Source organism: Numida meleagris, unplaced genomic scaffold (genome assembly GCF_002078875.1).
Source record: "Numida meleagris isolate 19003 breed g44 Domestic line unplaced genomic scaffold, NumMel1.0 unplaced_Scaffold208, whole genome shotgun sequence".
NCBI lineage: Eukaryota > Metazoa > Chordata > Aves > Galliformes > Numididae > Numida > Numida meleagris.
This window is the reverse complement of record NW_018363880.1, coordinates 488,119-507,820: the sequence shown is the minus strand read 5'-3', so window position 1 is coordinate 507,820 and position 19,702 is coordinate 488,119. Positions and strand designations below refer to the sequence as shown.

Below are 19,702 nucleotides of genomic sequence, written 5' to 3'. Positions count from 1 at the left end.
CATTATTACAGTGTTGCTAAATACGGATGTATCTGCCTTTCTGTATACTGCGTTTAACAAGAAAGTGCAATTTACAACATGAACAAAATAATGAAATATTCCATGTTTCAGTGTTTCTCTGTCAAGCATAGTAATGAAATAAAGACTGATATGCTTTATTTACTCAGTTGATGATTAGGCTCAGGCACTAATCAGATGTTTGTTGTTATTTTTGGTTGTCACACATGAAAAAACATAGCTGAAACCTTTTTTTAAAAAGAAATCTTTAAAAACTCATGCATGTAGAAGGGAGGCAATGGCTTCACATGGTTAGTTGCTTGTCGATTTAAGGTAGTTAAAGGAACTAGTGCAAAACATCTCAACCTCATTCTCCTCTGTTGTAAACCAAAGCACTTCCACTGCAGGTTAGTGGAGCTATAATAACCAGGGGGATTAGACCCTGTGGTGAATGTATGAGAATTTCCAATTGCAAACACTGGCTTGAAAATTTTTTCCTCTGCCCTGTCTGTTGTGTACTTTCATTTCCAATATTTTGCCATTTCAATTTATTAATGTTCTACATTAATAAGTGTAGTCAGAAAGCAGAAAGACATTACCTTGTCTAATTGTCAGAAAACTCTTTTCTACACTAGCACTGAATTCATAGTCACAGTCACAGATAATTGAGATGCAGTAAACACAAGCTGCATTTTCAGCCATGGCCTTTACCTTTCAGTCTGAATACACTGACGTTCAACTCTAAGGACAGTATCTGCCCTAGCATCCAGAAAAGCTGTTGCTGATAATTTAAACAACCCTTCAAGCACATTACGGGTCCTGATCACAAAGCATTTGAAGCAGGTATTTCACTTTAAATGACCATTTAATCAGTGGGCTATTACGGAACTGATGTGAAAATGCAAAGATCCTTCCTTGTTTCTCCGGGACAGCAGCGCATCAACAGTCATCATCACCCCCAAATAAAGAGAAGTATTCCTTCTCCTCTTGAAAGAAAAAAAACCCACACTACTTCACATGTGCATGACAGACTTACAGCCTTTTATGCACAACTCATGTCATCCTGTTCAGAAAGTAATTCTGCAAGTAACCTTGCTACAAAACAAAAAGTTGTAGCTCAGTGTCACTGGTCTGATTTAAAAATCACAAACACATGGACTACCCGTTGTCCAATTTTTCTGATTAAAGAAAAACACTACACTTTAAAAATGTAGATTAGCCTGTTCTAATCACAAGTTTAAAAATAAACACACAAAAGGTCCAATTGCACACCTACATCTCAATGTTGTGAGAAGCTTGTTACAGAATGGCCCAGCCACAAACACATCAAACGCATGACTAGCGGCAGTTGCCAACGTTGACCCTTATCCTGCTTCAATTGGGTAAAAACCCCTTTGACATCAGCTGGAGCAAGTTTTGTTCCTCATTACATCACAAACCCAGAAGAGAAAATCTCATCTCGTGACTCTCTTGCATGCATCTGGAAACAGGTTTCAAATACAATTTGCTGAGCGTATTTATCCCAGTGTATAGAAACAAATGAAAATCACTGTATTCTGCCATTTGGGGGCAAACCAACCATTATTTATGTCTGATCACTGAAGCTCTTAAAACGGAAAAAAATATATGCACTAAACCATCCTGACATGGCATGCAGTGCAGGGTGTATTACTTCCCTTCTTCAATTCTTGTGTGTACAACTGACATGCACATGCATGTGCATGTTGATTTTTCCTGCCCAAGATAAACCTTGGCTTGTTTAGATTCAAGATGAAAAGTAGCATTCCACCACTGCACAACGTTCTAAAAAGCTGACATTTACAAGGCTCTTTCCAAATGTGTTCATTAAACATTGCATGCATCTTATGGACACATGCAGCAGTATAATTTCAAGTGTATATTTTATAGGTTTCTTTTTCTGTTTTACCCACTGATTATTATGTGCTGTAAAACCTCAGTTACCCAAACTAGTCAGGGGAATGAAAAAGGAAAATAAAAAGTAGGTGATGGAAAAGTCTGTTAATAAATGCCACAGAAAAAGAAGTCCATACAATGTCAAAAGGTGTTATTAATGCCCTTTCTCTTCTTACAAAAACATTATTAGTATGAAAAAAAGCACTGAACAGCAACTAAATAGTTTACCTCTTTTGTAGCACATTCTTACAAGCAGCAAGCACTTTTAAAAACTGTGGAAGAATGCACAGCAAATTTTATCCTAATTCCCTCTGTGCAAATTCAATGACCTAGATGGAATAGCACAGCTGAAAATAACAGCTGAATTTTTAGACAGCTGATAACAGGAACGACTTGAAAGATTCAAGAGAACATCTGGAAACACCTACCCATAACAAGTTGAATTGCCCAATTCTTCAATGGTGAGCAGACACACAGGGTTAACATGGCGGCTGATATAAATGGAAACTTTCCCAAATAATTTCAGCTTTCTCCATTTACAATCCAGCAATACTTGGCACCCAAGTGCTGTTACTTATGCTCTGAATAGTTGTAAGCACAAAATTTTGTACCTGATAAAAACCACAGATGTGCCTGGAAATTATTTTTAGTTGTCTGACCTGTAAAAATGAGATGGTGATATTTAATAAGTTACCCTGCTTAAAGGAAAAAGAAGATATCCAAAGAAACAACAATATAAAAAATCCCAACTGTACACTGACACGTCCAAGAACTGCATTACATGCATAGAGGTGTTGTTTTTTAAAGTGTTCGCCATTTTCTCATGTCCAGTAATTTTTAGTGCATGTTTAACTGCTAGCCTTCGTCGAATCCTGTAGTGTCCACAAGTGCTAACTAGTGTTTTTTAAGGCTAGTAATTTCTCACTGAAGTGTTTCCAGTTGGTTTTGAATAAAACTAATACTTCTGGTATGCTCCGTATAAAACTGTGTAATACCAAGCAAAACAAAGGAAATATGCTGCTGGCTTTTATCCAGTTTTGATCAAAAGACTCTTGACTCTATTACACAAGATGAGCAATGTGACATTTCACTTCAATTTTTAGATCTTCTGCTGCAGTACTTTCCGGTCAGAAATATTTTTCCTCCTTAAACATAACAAAAAAAAAATCACCAAGAAGAAACATATTTATGGGTCGCTTTATTTCTGCTTATTAGATCAAATGTAGATTCAGGGAAGACTGCATAAAACCGTGCACTGCCACTGAATTATAACATTCTTCACACAGATAGTAAGTAGTGTATCTCAAGGGGAGAACATCCCTTTTTCATATGGTCATGTGGTTGAATTTCTGCTTTCAGGTGCAAATATAAGTCAACATTAACTACAGAACTGCAAATACAACAAAGGGTTTATATAAGAATTATCTCCCTGCCTCCCACCCTCCCACTGAAAAATACTCTTTTCAGGTAGATAGGGCTAAATTAGCTTAAATAGATGCTAGATACTTATTTACGTTTAGAATTGATGGGGCTTACCTTGTGTAAATTATTTGTATTTGTATTAGTGAAACTACTATTTAAACCAGTTGAGGATATGGTCTTCTCAGTGTTTAAACCTGAGCTTTGTGTAGAGTCAAATTGGCAGCATAAATATAATACCAAGTATTATTGGTAGGATGACTGGAATCTGATTGGCTTTCACAGCCAAGCTTGTGCAATGGGATTCTTGATGTCAGCTTCCTTAAGGGTACATCTGCGTGGCACGGTGCAATGGAGCACAGCAGTTAGCCTGAGTTAAGCTTCTGGAGCAGGACTTGGTCCCAAGGGCAGTGTATCCTTTCAGGCAGGAGCATGCAGAGTTAACTCTGAAGAAGAGCAATAATCGACTGCACAATCTCAGCAAAGACAAAGAATAGCGGAAAGAAAATAAAGCTTATACTACAAAATGTAATCCTTATTTTGCCTGTTTATAAGACTTCTATATAGCTATCTTTCATTTCATTTGGGGAAAATAATTGCATTAAGGACACGCTTAGCAGGTGAAACTCAGAAAAGACTTAGACAGTTGTTATTCCCCTTTCTGCCCATGAAGAATTCAGCTAGAGGTCAGCTGCTATGTGCTCACATGCCTCATAGCTGAGACCAGTTTCAGAACTGGTGGAGGCATGTAATAGTCAGGGGGATACAGATTCCCCAGAGCCATATTTAGAAGGTCCAGCCTTCCTCTAAGACACTGAACAGAGTCCATGGAAGTTGGCTACTTTCCCTGATTGCCTCTGAAGAGCACTTCCATTGGCATAAGAAACATACTGAGTAGGAATATCTTGCCTGCAGCCCATCAGAAGGAAAACCTGGGCGCAGGGACCTAGGAGGGAATAATTTCTGTTGTTTATATGTACTTACCTAAATACCAGATTTCCTTTCATTCCCATTTTATCCCATTCACCTTGCAGAAAATGTGACTTCAGAACTGTTTCTAACTAGCAATACCAGCTAGTGAAAATGCTAGATTGTTACGAATTTTCTCAACCCTGACCTTTAAGCAAAGGAGACTTACAAACCTCTCCCAGAAGAGCCAAGGTTTGAACCAGACTGAGACAAGCCAACAAGTTTGGAAAAGAAGTGTAGAGGTGGTGTGGTTCACCAACCTTGGTTATTGAAGAAAAAAATAAAAAAGGAAGATATGAAAAAGACTTATAGCCTGTAGCTGAGCTGGTTTTTGAACTTGAGGCTCTCCCAGAAAACAGAACAGAACCACATTGGGACCACAATGAAAAAGAGAGAATGAGGATAGAGCAGAGTACATAAAAGGGGTGAAAGATAGAAGGGAGAACCTACTTTTGTGTTGGTTAGCTCTCTGCGTGTATAATGAGTCAAACAGAGCAGGAAAACCTCTACTCCTTCCACTCCAGAAGCACCAACATCCACAAAACCCCACAGCTGACTTTTAATATACTGATATTTATTTAATGGCCCACAGCTGCCTTTTAAAGTCTAAATTAAACACACAATGTTGGATCTTAATGTAAAGCCTTGCAGTGTTCTTGTTGACTTAAGGAGAATGCAGCTATGCAGATAGCTGTGCTCAGCTCCAATCTCAGATCTCAGTGCTAAACAAACTTCATTAGAGGATGGTAGAAGCTGAGTGAATGGGCAGAACCATCATAGAATCATAGAATCATAGAATTGCTCAGGTTGGAAAGGACCTTCAAGATCATGAAGTCCAACCACAACCTAACCATACTACTCTAACAACCCACCGCTAAATCATGCCCCTGAGCACCACATCCAAACGGTTTTTAAACACATTCAGGGATGGTGACTCAACCACCTCCCTGGGGAGCCTGTTCCAGTGCTTAACAACCCTTTCTGTAAAGAAGTTCTTCCTGATATCCAACCTAAACCTCCCCTGGTGCAACTTGAGGCCATTTCCCCTTGTCCTGTCACCTGTCACCAGTGAGAACAGACCAGCACCGCTCTCATTGCAATCACCTTTCAGGTATTTGAAGAGAGCAAGAAGGTCTCCCCTCAGCCTCCTCTTCCCCAGACTAAACAGCCCCAGTTCCCTTAGTTTCTCCTTGTAGGGCATATTCTCCAATCCCTTCACAAGCCTTGTTGCCCTTCTTTGGACCTGCTCCAGCACCTCCATGTCCTTTCTGTACTGAGGTGCCCAAAACTGAACACAGTACTCAAGGTGGGGCCTCACCAATGCTGAGTACAGGGGCAGGATTACTTCCCTAGTCCTGCTCACCACATCATTCCTGATCCAAGCCAGGATGCCACTGGCCTTCTTGGCCACTTGGACACACTGCTGGCTCATATTCAGCCAACTGTCCATCAGCACACCAAGGTCCCTTTCCGTCAGGCAGCTTTCCAGCCACTCCTCCCCAAGCCTGTAGGGTTGCCTGGGGTTGTTGTCACCAAAGTGCAGGACCTGACACTTGGCCCTATTGAAACTCATATGGTTTACCTCGGCCCATTGATGCAGCCTACCCAGGTCCCTCTGTAGTGTCTTTCTACCCGCCGGCAGATCAACACTCCCTCCCAACTTGGTGTTGTCTGCAAACTTACTGAGGGTGCACTCAATCCCCTCATCAAGATCATTGGTAAAGATGTTGAATAGAAGAGGCCCCAGCACAGAGCCCTGGGGGACACCGCTTGTGACTGGTCGCCAACTGGATTTAACTCCACTGACCACAGCTCTCTGGACCCGGCCATCCAGCCAGAGTTTCACCCAGCAGAGCATATGCCCATTCAAACCATGGGCAGCCAGTTTCTCCACAAGGATGCTGTGGGGTACAGTGTCAAAGGCCTTACTGAAGTCCAGGTAGTCCTTCGACAGTCCTGGCTGACTGGGCCTGACCCCTCATTGACCTTTAACTGATCCATGATGTATCCTGAGATTATCCACTCCATAACCCTCCCTGGCACCAAGGTGAGACTGATAGGTCTACAGCTACCAGCATCATCTTTCTGGCCCTTCTTGAAGATGGGAATCACATTTGCTAGTCTCCAGTCAACCGGGATGTTCCTTGTCAGCCAGGACTGTCGAAAGACGATGGAGAGCGTGTTGGCAACCACATCCGCCAACTCCCTCAGCACTCTAGGGTGCAATCCATCTGGCCCCATGGACGTGTCAGAGTGTATCAGTAGGTATCACTTTCCTATAACATTGTCTGAGTTTTGCCTGAATTACCTCAGTTGTACCCAGGAAAAGTTTTCTGATGATAGAGTGAATCTTCTAAAGCATAGTTCAGCTGGCAATATGAAGACTGTATGTTTGTGTGTCTATCTGTCTGTCTGTCCATCACTCTGTGTGCAGGAATGAGAGAGGGACTGATCTCCTAGTCTCACCAAAAAAGACAACTGCAAGCTATTTTCCTGGCCCATTTCATAGACCCAGATTCCTTGGGGATAAGGGTACTGATGTTAGATTAAAGTGTTTTCTCTTATCAAAATATATGTGGGAAAGTGTTAAACTGTGTATTGTGGTATTTTGGTTTCCATATCCCCTGTTGGAATAATTCTTGCCTGGGGAAAACAAAACAGAAGAAAAATATCCCCTGGAAATATCTGCATAATTTATTCCCACACACCCATTGGAAGATTTACAACTGCACAGCAGTTCCCTCAAACCATCACAATATTGTACTCTGAATTACTCTTCTGTATTCCTACCTGTAAATTATACTGCTAATTAGTTAATGGCTGTAAAGTGCTTTGGAGAAGAAAAGAGCACTCATTAAATATCACTGCTCTGTACACTAGCGTACAAAGTTCTTTATTATCTCCAATCTCTTCCCAAACCTCTCTCTACCAATTAAATTTAATACCCTCAAATAGCAAATTATTCTATTCCCTGATTTACTGTGATCAGCATCACTGTTCAGAAAGTGTTTCCTGAACCTTAGCTTCAATTACCTCCAAGGCAATTTCAAGCTGGTGTTTTACATCAAATTCCCTGAAGAAAATCTTTGGTCTAGGTCTTGAAAACCTCAGACTTGGATTAACAAAATCCTCAAAAGGACATGGAAAATCTAATCTATGAGATTATATTTTTCAAACAAACTCAAATTCCTGTTGAGAAGAGTAAAGGAGGGGCCAGATTTCCAGAAGACCTTGGTATGCAGGACGCTGAGGACTTTTAAGAACCAAAAGCTCTTTTACAGGTACTGAAACTCCTTTGTTTTTACATCTGGCAGCAAGTTTTTATGAGAGGCATTTGAAAACCTAGCATCTTCTGCCACCTGGCCAAGTTTAAGATTAATCTGCCCTTATGTTTCTCAGATGCCTTCACTGAGAATAATATCCAAGCCAAAGTCAGAAGGTGAACTGGTTCGTGCTTGAGAAATAACTCCACTGCTTTTATCACACTGCCTGTCTAACCCTTCTAACCATCCCAGTCAAGTGGTCACTGTCTTACTGCTCTGACTCAAGCAGGTCCTAAAGGGACCCTGAGGGCCAGGAGGGTGGTTGTGGCCCAGTACCTCTGAAACACACATCACATGCCCATTTATTTATACTTTGTTTTCTTTCAGATACTTCTTTAAAGGGCTACACTTTTTTAAAGCAAGACCAGTGCATGTGCCTGCCATAGAATTTCTTGTTTGGAACCAGGTTTGATTATCAGAGCAATACCAAGGCCTTTCATACCTGTTAAAGGCACCTGTCTTCTTTTCTTCCTTTCTGGGATCCTCCCAGCTCCTGTTTGCTTGGAAGCCTTTTGTTTCTCTGCCAGTGCTGCCAGGGTCAACCGGTGACCCTTTTCCTCACTGCATGGGGGTCGGTTCAGGTGCCGTAGCGACCTCTGGGTCTCCCTCACCAAATAGCTGTGGTAGAAGGCTGGCACCTGATGGCTCCCCAGCTCTTCCCACTGCGGAAATCCCTCCATTGGCACATCCTGCAGGAAATCAAATTTTCACTTCTGCCAGGCCACCTCGATGTTGCTGTGCAGCATGTGCTGGAAGTTCCAGTGCAGCTGCTCGTGGTCTACCGGGCCGAAGAGATTCTGCTGGGTGTGCACTATCTTCCCCAGCTGCCACTCCATCTCTTCTCCCTGGTGCTGCTCTCTGGTGAGTGTACCAAGCAGTGATTTCCTGCTGAGGACAGAAAGACCATCATCCACCCTCTGTGTGTGGCAATAAACCCAAATCCCTTTGATTCTGCTGTGGAGAATCCTGGCTTACCTTGGATGAAATTTATCCCACTCTCTAGACCAGAGGGAAAATTCCCCTTGATTTCTATAGGATTTGTCTGTGACAGCAGCTTTGACAGGGAACAGGTAAAGATGAAATGCCTGAAATGCCTTCACCTCTTCTGTGCATCCATATTCCAGTGTATTCCAAGTAAAAGTTTGCCCTATGGGGACAGAACTGTACGAGGAAGTGGAGAACACTCCTTGAGGCAGTGACTGTTATTTTTCTTTTTTTGTCCTTTGTTTTCACTGCCTATCAGTAAGCAGTCTTGTTTTATGAGACTCAGAACCCTAGGAGCTGCTCTAGTATGAACAGTGGCAAAAGAGAGAGCATAGATGCGGGAGTTGGAAAACCTGCCAAGATCATCTTTTGAAACGAGGGAAATGTACTGGAAAGGAGGACTTCTAGAACAAATAAGGGAGATGGCGAACAGAAAAATATAGAAACTAGCTTAATTTTACAGTGGAGGTAGCATTACTTTCCCAACCACTCTAACCATTTATTTTACAGCATCAGCCAGTCAGAGGATAAAGATGACCAGAGATATCACCTGGTTGTTGCCTGATACTTTTATTTCTATTTCCTGAAGCAAGTGCTTGAGAAATGTCCCAGTCCCAAACAACAGGATCTCATTTCTGGTATAAGCAAATCCCATTCAAGCCCTGGGCAGGTCAGCAGGTGGGCAGGAGAGGTTTGCATCCTCCCCTGGCAGGTAAGGTGGAGACATGGCAAGGTTGAGGAAAGAAATCAGGCATTTTGCAGATTTCACAGACCAGCAAAGGCTGGTACATACATTTACCAAGTATGTTCACCTTCTAATTTCTGCTCAAGTCTTTAACTTCTGGAAGAGCTTGAAAATAGATTTTAAATGTCATTCAATTCTTTCTCCCTCTGCATCCTCAAAACTCAGTCCCTTCTCTAAAACTGGGATGCATTGCAGAGGACAGGCTAAGAAGAAAACTCAGAGAAACATTAGCAACCCTCCTTTGGTTCTGTTGCACTACTGAATTCTGATGGTATGAAGAATTAAGGCATTGAGCTAAGAGAGCTTAACTAGCAACTGTCTGCAGACCAGGCAGATAGTTAAAACTGGAGCAGCATAGCTTTTGCAGAACCATAAGTTTGGACTTGGTCTCCAGCATCCCAAAGGGTGCTTCCACCGCAGCAGACACAAACCCAGATGCAATCTGTGTAGCCATTATATAGCCTCCCTCTTGTTTTTGCAGGTCTGTATTTAATCTTAGCAAACTCTGAGCATCCCATCGCACTGATGCCCCAGTGCCTACTCTGAGACTGTCACTTTGTGGCTATAGTATCAAGAGCTTGTAAACAACAGGCTGCTGTTGGCACAGAGATGGTTCTGCACACCAACGGCAGCAGAAAGCTCAGGCAGCGAGAGGATGCAGTTACCTCATTTCAGGTGGAAGCTGAGCATCAGTTTTGCAGGTGATAATGCCTCTGAAATAGTGGACCACAGATGCATGGCCCACAGCCATTGGAAACTGAAATGGGGACTGCCAGGTGTAAGTTGATCTTCTGGTGCGTGTATTTATTTCCAAATATGTGTGGTGCTCTGAAGGCTGATGGCTCCCAAATGCAGAGACAGACACATGTGAGTGTTAGGACAGAAAGCAGTGGAGCTCCATGCAATCATCCCTGACTCCAGCCTGCTCCTGTCAGTGGTACTGCATCATGCCACATCATGACTATAACCCACCAGATGCTCCTTGCTCCTATGAGGTCCCAGCAAAGGCTTTGGGAAAGCACTTTCTCAAGAAGCATCTCAGATTACACCAACAATAATCCTCTTGGTGGCATCCAGAGTCCCAAAACTTAACATAAACTTTTCCCTGAGTTGTGTACAACCTTGCCCTCAGCCATGAGGATGCTCAGCGGTGCTGGTTGTCACTACAGCTAACAACAATCACACTGCTGCTCTGCTGCTTTTTCATTGGTGCCAAGACCCAGCAGTCTAATCTAAGCTCATTGAAAGGCTATCTATCGGTCTCGGAAGGTATAGGCAGTGCTTTGAAGGAAACGTGCACTAGGAATTGCATTATTAATTGGCTGTTTGGAAAGAGACAATCAGGGCCAAGAAGAAAGAAGGTGTTCACCCAACATTTGTGGTCTCTACTACATTTTTTTTTAATCTTTATAGCACATATGAATGAACAAGGAGATAGTCTGTCTTACTCTGTTCATGACTACAAGAAGACAGGAAGAGCTGCTCCAGGGCAGTCTATGAACCACGTGTCTTGTCTTTAGGGTTGTTTAATTCCAGGTGTTTCAAAAGAAGATAGAAAGCCTGCAGAGAGGATAATTACAGAATAACCTTTCCCTACAGAAAGTTTCCTCCTAATGCTCTTAATTATGTAATTAATCACATGTGCTTAAAACTCTTCTAAACTTACATCATGTATATATGTGGACCGTTGCTGTTTCCTTTACTCACAGTCACATCCAGGGTTAAATCCTGGCCAAGCTGCAGTTGGTGCAAGCTTACTGCTGTAGAGATGGGATGCTTTTTGCAGGGCTCTTTCCAGGTATCACTCCAGGGCTTCACTGTCACTATTCCCACATGCAGGTCTGAGCTGCAAGGCTGCATTAAACATGTGCAAATCCTGACTGAAGCACTTCAGAGGTGCAGAAACATTACTGGTAGGGTCTCTTCTTTCTTGACCCATGTTTACTGCAACACCCAATAAGTTGCAGGCCCCACGCTGCCAGCCTTATACCTACCCATACAAGTGCTGCTCCTACAGGCAGGATGCGGGAAAGAAAGCTAAAGGGAGCTCTCTGCTAGAGGTGGACGTGCTGTATTATGGGCTAGCTTCAACAGAAAGAAACACAGACTTATTGAACTGCTGGGTGCTTGCTTCTTGGGTCATGCTTTCAGAGTACCAGAGGAGCAGCAGGTGGCATTTCTGGATTTCCCACGTAAACACAATTTAAAAATAAATAAACTAAAAGATGACTGTGGCAATTGAGGCACGGACTCCATTGCTAGTGCAGGACAAAGATCTTTATTGTACACGCTCACAACCTTTTATACCCGCGCAACAACCCCTTGGTCAAGTGTACGAGCCAGATGCCTTGTGCGTGTTTACATCTGGCACAAGTAGCTGCTGAGCTTGTTTACTCATCCCAAGGTCTTTTGCTCATCAAAGTGAGAATGTCTTTTCATATTGTACCACATCTCCCCCTTCCTTATTAGTTTGAGCAACAAGCACTTGGTTGATTGCTTTATTAATCATGGCTCTAAGGCACGATATCATACAAGGAATACATACCAACAAGCATGCAAAAACCAATGTTAATCCAAGCTTCATCACTTTTTGGACCCACCATCCTAACCTTGAAACCACCCATCAAACCAACCCCATGAAGTTTTGACAAGTAGCTTTTGAACCCCTTCCTGCAGCTGTCAAATGCTCTGAGGTATTGACACAGAATTGTCAGAAACAATAATTGCAACATATTTACAGACACTGGCAAAATAACCACTGATGGTTCCAACCCGCTCAGCAACAATAGTCTTTGCCATCCCCTGATGATGAGGGTGATGATCTTTTCAACCCTTGTAGTGATAGTTTTTGGAAAATTGATGAGGTAGGAAGATCCATTCCAACATCAGGAGTGGGTCTTTTAATTTTGCATCCCATTGAAACAGGAGTGCGTATGGCTGAAAATCCAAATTCATAATTAACCATTGAAAGGGGAGAACTGGATCATATTGCTGAGCCAGTTATTCTGACATTGTTGTGGCAACCTCCTTAATGGCAATTTGCATTTATGATGTCAAAGTTTGCCTTGAATTTAATGCCGTATTGCATTTTAATAATTGGAATAACATATACAACATTTTGTTGGTTATGCCCAGTATGGGTCTGACCTAATTTATGGCTCCTAATAGTTTGTGCATATCATTCGGTGTGTGAATGTCCATGCTTATCTTTAAGCATTGAGGGGATATGTTGTGATTCGTAATTTGCCAACCCAAATATCCCCAGGGTGAACTGTCCTGAAATTTCTCAGGAGCCACTTCTAATCCCTGACTTCTGATGTACTCAAGAAGTATGGTCATGGCATGTTACATCTCTTCCCCTGACTGGGTGTCATGGTTTTATGATTTTCGGTTACTGGTACTCCACATCATAACATCATGTAGTGGATGTACCTGGTTCTCAGAAGAGAAGGACTACTACATTCCCCACAGTACTTTGCTCCTCTGTTACCATTTTCCAGCCGGAGGGAAAAGATAAAAGCTCGCAGTATAAAAACTTGCAGATCACGAGACTTCGTCCCTTTTTCCGCTGTCTCTCGTCTTGGCAGCACCTCGCTCTCCAGCCGTCTTATCGTCGGTAGTAGAGTAAGGCCTACCTTGATTTTTGGGACATTCTTTCTCTCTGTATTGGATTTATCAGCTTAAATTGTAATTCTATTGTATTATAGTGTGTTGTTTTGCATTCCGATATTTTATTTAGTAAATTAGTTTGTTTCTCCTCAGATTGTTGCCGCTGTTCTTTGCTCTCAGGGCCATCTCCTTGCCCTTTTCCCCTTTTACCTTTTCCTGGGGCGTGGGCCCGTGGGTATCCCGTCCCCTTTGTCACGGAGCCGGGCCGAAAGCCCGTAAACCATTGACACTGGGTTGCCACATGAATGTCATCCATGTAGTGATAAACAGTCGCACAGGACAACCTAGGAACCTGCGGATCCTAGCCCAGGAGTTGGCAGGGCTCACTGGGAGAGCTTTAAACTAGGTATGAAGGGGGATGGGGATAGAATGATGCTTGCTAGCGGGGAGCGAGTAGTTCAGAAATTTCAACAAGATTTTTTGGGGGAAGACGGTAGTGATCAGTGGGACAGAGAAGGACTTGGGGATGTTGTCGTTGTAGGAGATAGTGGGGAAAAACCTCCGATCCGTCCTGTAGCATCTGCTGGGAACTCCTCAGAGGAGGTAATGTTGCCGACCCCTGTCCGACACCTTCTCGTGTCCCTCTAGGAAGCAGTGGGGGAAAACTTCAGATTTCTTCTGGAAGTTTGAGGGAGGGCCCCTCTAGAAAGATAGTGTGCCACAAAGCCCAGCTGAAGTGCCTTTACACTGATGCATGCAGCATGGGAAATAAGCAGGAGGAACTGGAAACCGTGATGTGCTTGGAAAATTATGATCTGGTTGCTATCACAGAAACGTGGTGGGACGAATCCCACGATTGGAACGCTCTGATTGAGGGCTACAGCCTCTTCAGAAGGGATAGACAGGGCAGGAAGGGAGGGGGAGTTGCCCTCTATGTTAGGAAGTGGAGAGATTGCAAAGAGCTGTGTCTGAGTAACAGCCATGACCAGGTTGAGAGTTTATGGGTTAAAATCAGGGATCGATCCAGTGAAGGACACCTAGTGGTAGGGGTCTGTTACAGGCCACCTGATCAGGGGGAGTCTATTGATGGACGAGGCCTTCTTGCTCCAGCTGCAGGAGGTGTCGCGTTCGCGGGCTCTTGTCCTGATGGGGGATTTCAACCACCCGGATATCTGCTGGGATAGTGGCACAGTGGGCGGCAGACAATCCAGGAGATTCCTGGAGTCTGTTGAGGATAACTTCCTGGTCCAGGTATTAGATGGACCGACCCGAGGTGAAGCCTTACTGGACCTGGTGCTCACCAATGTGGAGGAGAGCATTAGAAGGGTTAAGATTGGAGGCAGCCTGGGCTGTAGTGATCGTGCCCTGGTGGAGTTTGCGATCTGGAGGAATGCAAGCCTGGCAAAGAGTAGAGTCAGGACCCTGAACTTCAGGAGAGTGAACTTCCAGCTGCTCAAGGAACTGCTGGGTGGGATGCCCTGGGAAACTGTCCTTAAGGGCATAGGGACAGAGCAGAGCTGGCAGCTCTTTAAGGACATCCCTCTGAGAGCGCAAGAGCTCTCCATCCCCCAGCAAAAGAAATCAAGCAGAGGAGGCGGGCGACCGGCATGGCTGAGCAAGGATCTGCAGCTTAAACTGAGGGAAAAGAGAGAAATGCATGCAAAGTGGAAGCAGGGTTGTGTAGCCTGGGAGGAATATAGGGCTGTTGCCCGCATGTGTAGAAATAGGTTCAGGAAAGCCAAGGCACAGATTGAGCTGAACTTGGCTAGGGATGTGAAAAATAACAAGATGGGGTTCTACAGGTACACAGGCAGGAGGAGACAGGTCAAGGAGGGTGTTCCCCCTCTGATAAATGAGGATGGAGAAGTGGCTTCCTCAGACATGGAAAAAGCTGAGGTGCTCAATAAGTGCTTTGCCTCGGTCTTCACTGGTGGTCAGGCTCCCCATGTCTGCCAGGACCCTGAACCTCAAGGTGTGGGTGAGAGGAGCGGATTCCATCCCATTGTAACAGTGGAACGAGTCCGAGACCTCTTCATGAAACTGAATGTATGGAAGTCCATGGAGCCAGATGATATCCATCCCAGGGTTCTGAGAGAGATGGCTGATGTGGTCACTGAGCCGCTCTCCATCATATTTGAAAAATCATGGCTGTCCGGTGAAGTCCCCGGTGACCGGAGAAAGGGAAACATTACTCCCATTTTTAAGAAAGGGAGAAAGGATGACCCGGGAAACTACAGGCTGGTGAGCCTCACGTCTGTGCCTAGGAAGGTCATGGAGCAGATCCTCCTAGAACACAAGTCAAGGCACATACACGACAAGGAGGTGATCCGAGACAGCCAGCATGGCTTCACCAAGGGCAGATCTTGCCTGGCCAATCTGGCGGCCTTCTATGATGGAGTGACAGCATCGGTGGATGGGAGAAGGGCAATGTCATCCACCTGGACTTCTCCAAAGCTTTTGACAGGGTCCCTCACCACATCCATCTCTCCAAATTGGAGAGGTATGGATTTGAAGGATGGACTGTTCGGTAGATTAAGAACTGGTTGGTTGGTCGCAGCCAAAGGGTCAGGGTGGAGGCCGGTCACAAGTGGTATCCCCCAAGGCTCGGTCTTGGGACCGGTGCTCTTCAACATCTTTATCAGTGACATAGACAATGGAATTGAGTGCACCATCAGCAAGTTTGCACATGACACCCTGGAAGTATTCAAGGCCAGGCTGGACATGGCTCTGGGGAGCGTGGTCTAGTGATTGGTGACCCTGCACTCAGCAGGGAGGTTGAGACTAGATGATCTTTGAGGTCCCTTTCAACCGAGGCCATTCTGTGATTCTATGATCAGAAAGCTTTTTAAAACCCAGTCTGAAAAAAAAAAAACCCTAGATTGATTCACAAACCAAGTATGTTGTGTGGGACTTGCAGAGTGTGCGTAGACATCTACTCATCTAGGAGCATGATTTTTTATACGAAGTATGAGTTGAAAGATTTTTAAGTTACATGAGAAATAGAAGTATCCAAAGCATATTTGAAGGTACCATGGTACACATTATCCACCTGTTTGAGCAAATTATTTCAAGTAGCAGAACAAGCTGGCTATGATCTCTCTGGTCTATTATGTTGTACCAAGTATTAATCCCTATGTCTTCAGTTATGACACCTGTTTTCAGAGCTGCCTGAGAACTATACCCAGTCCAACTGATTCATTGCTGCTCAGCCCTTCATATGGCTTTGCAACTGGTTCTGCCCCAGTAACAGTAATGGATCCCCATCCAAGTGGCTCCATTTGCAGGCAGCTGAGAGGTGATAGCGGAGACATCCCCAGTCCTCTTGGGACACGCTTGCCACCCTCTCATCAAAGGGATCCCATGCATGGGATGAAGATATGGCTGGAGCCCCTGTGCCCAAGGGGAGCCATTCTCTTTAGATGGCAAGAGGGAGCCATCTCCAGGAAAGGGAACCTCAGCACCCTCATCCTTCCTCCTCCTTCAAAACCAGGACAACTCTGAGGCCATAGGCCCCAACTCTCAACACTGCCACATTTTGTTACCACCAGACATTCTTAGAATGGCATCGCCATGGCCTCCTGATGTCACAAGTCACCTCACAGCCTTTTGATCTGAGCCCTATAAATAGGGGGACCCTGTGTCCAGAACTCCAGTCATGGAGCAAGAGACACCAGCAGCAACTTTGAGCTTGATAGCCAAGTGCTTTTCTTTTCTTTTTTTTTTTTGCAAAGGAGGCAGTATGGTCTGCCATTCTGCAAATCAGAAGTGGCTAATGAGGAGTCTCCACACATCAAGCCCACCTGAGAGAGATGAGGAGACTGTGGAGGTGGGGCCAGAGGAAGAGCTGATGGAAGTGGATCCACCTCCGTCAGTGCACAACCAGCCCATCACTCTCAGGCAGTGTAGGAGGAGACCGAGACTTAGACTTCACCCCTACCACTGCAGGGACATGGGGGTTCTGTCCTCCTCCCCACAAATAGCCACCTTGATGCCAGTGATGAACCTCCTGTCCTGTAAGTTTACCATTAGCTGGGAGAGCCCAAACTTTTGGACCGCCTCACAGGGTCACACAGGACATTCATTTCCTGGGAATTCTTCTTTTGACAGTCAAGGTTCCTATGAACCCATCCTTCCCATCCCCAAACCCATCTATTGCCAAGACCTGTCATCTCTTCTTCACTAAGACCTGCAGTGCCAGGCAACAAAAGGAGTCCAGCAGAGGGATTTGAGCTCCTGGGGCCACGAGGAGCTGTCAAAGATGTTACAGAGGTGGCTGCTCTTGTGGATAAGCACATTTCAGTTCTGACAGGAAGAAGGCTGACCTTCAGCATGAAGGATTTTTTTTCAAGGTTCAAAAAAAAAAAATTAAATTGAAGAAAAAACACAAACCCACAAAAATAATCAAAACAATAAATGTTCCTCTGTTGTTTTGGAACTTGAGAGTCTGCATGTGGATTCTGGTGTCCCTTCTTGGTCTCCCCAGTGTGGGAAAGACATTGCCAGCCCAGGGCCATAGGTCTGGGGAGGGGCCAGGGCACCTGGCATCCCAAGACAGGCTGAGGGAGCTGCCTTTGGTCAGCATTAAGGAAAGATGGCAGAAGGGGTTCTAACTGTTACCTACAGCTGCTGCTAATAGTGCAGAAGAAAATGAAGCCTGGATTTTCTCACAGGTGCTTGGTGGTGGGAGAATGAAAGGCATCAGGTCCACACTGCAGCCTCGACAACTCCCAGCTTGGCAAAAGGAAAAGACTGTCACCATGAGGGTGCTCAGGCATGGAACTGGTGCCCAGATAAGCTGGGGAGTTCCACCCTCCCCAGGGTATTCAGTCTTGACTGATCTTGGCTGAACACAGCAGCTCTTCTGTGAAGAATGGCTGCAAGATATAGAATCATAGAATTACAGAATCACCAAGAACCACCAAAGACCCCAAGATCATCCAGTCCAACCATTCACCTACCACCAATATTTCCCCACTAATCCATGTCCCTCAGCACAACATCTAAATGTTTCTTGAACACCTCCAGGGACGGTGATGCAACACCTCCCTGGGCAGCCCATTCCAGCACCTGACTACTCTTTCAGAGAAGAAATTTTTCCTAAAATCCAATCTGAATCTCTCTTGTGCAACTTGAGGCCATTCCCCCTAGTCCTACCGCTAGGTATGCAGGAGAAGAGGCTGGCCATCCACCTTGCCACAACCTCCTTTCAGGTAGTTGTAGAGAGCAGTAAGGTCTCCCCTGAGCCTCCTCTTCTCCAGACTAAACAATCCCAGTTCCCTCAGCCACTCCTCATAAGATTTGTGCTCCAGTTCCCTCACCAGCTTTGTTGCCCTCCTCTGGATTTGCTCCAGGGCCTCAATGTCTTTCTCATAGTGAGGGGCCCAAAACTGAAAACCGTACTTGAGGTACAGCCTCACCAGACTTGAGTACAGAGGGATGATTACCCTCCTCCCCGCTCCTGCTGGATACGCTATTTCTGATACAAGCCAGGATTCCACTGGCTTTCTTGGCTATCTGGGCACACTGTTGGCTCATGTTTAGCCGAGCATCGACCAGCAGCCCCAGGTCCATTTCTTCCACAGTCTTCCACCCACTCTGCCCCAAGCTTGTAGAGTTGCCTGGGGTTATTGTGACCAAAGTGCAGGACCAGCACTTTGTCTTGTTGAACTTCATTTCACTGGCCTCAGCCCAGCAATCCAGCCTGTCCAGATCTCTCTGCTGGGCCATCCTACCCCTAGGCAGATCAACACCTCCTCCCCGCTTGGTGTCATCTGCAAACATACCAAGGGTGCACTCAATCCCTTCATCCAGGTCATCAGTAAAGATACTAAACAGGACAGGCCTGTTTATCAACCTGACACCAACCCCTGGAGAACACCACTTGTGACTGGTCATCAGATGGATTTAACTCCATTCACCACAACTCTCCAGGCCTGGTCCTCCAGCCAGCTCCTTACCCAGCAAAGAGTGTACCTGCCCAAGACACGGGCTGCCAGCTTCCCCAGGAGAATACTGTGGGAGACAGTGTCAAAGGCTTCACTGAAGTCTAGGTAGACCACATCAACAGCCTTTCCCTCGGGTCACCAGGCGGGTCACTCGATCACAGAAGGAGATCAGGTTAGTTAAGCAGGGCCTGCCTTTCATGAACCCATGCTGGCTGGGCCTGATCCCCCAGTTGTCCCGCACATGCTGTGCGATCTCACTCAAGATGATCTGCTCCATAACCTTTTCTGTCACCAAGGTCAGGCTGGCAGGCCTGTAGTTCCCTGGATCCTCTTTATGACCCTTCTTGTATGTGGGAGTCACATTGGCAAGCCTCCAATCCTCTGGGATCTCTCTGGGTGACCAGGAATGCTGATAGATGATGGAAAGCGGCTTGGCGATCACCTCCGCAAGCTCTCTCAGCACCCTCAGGTGGATTCCATCTGGCCCTATGGACTTGTGACAGTCCAGGTGGAGTAGTAGGTCTCTGTTTCTCCCTGAATTGTGGGGGATTTGTGGGAATTCTTTATTGCAGTGTTTTGATACATAAAGGGGGCTTATAAGAAAGATGGAGACATTTCCTCAGGGCCTGTAGTGAAAGGAGGAACAATTTAAACTGAAAGAAGGTAAATTTAGATTATGTGTAAGGAAGAACTCCTTCAGTATGGGAGTGGTGAGACAGTGGAACGGGCTGCCCTGAGAAGCTGTGGATACCCCATCAGTGGAAGTGGTTGGGTGGGGCACTGGAGCAACCTCACCT

The 19,702-nt window shown here is 45.1% G+C and overlaps 1 pseudogene; it reads right to left on the bottom strand.

Annotated features, from left to right (window-relative positions):
- Positions 1-7,480: 7,480 nt before the first annotated feature.
- Positions 7,481-9,481, bottom strand: LOC110390804 (annotated as a pseudogene).
- Between the last annotated feature and the right edge of the window lie 10,221 nt (positions 9,482-19,702).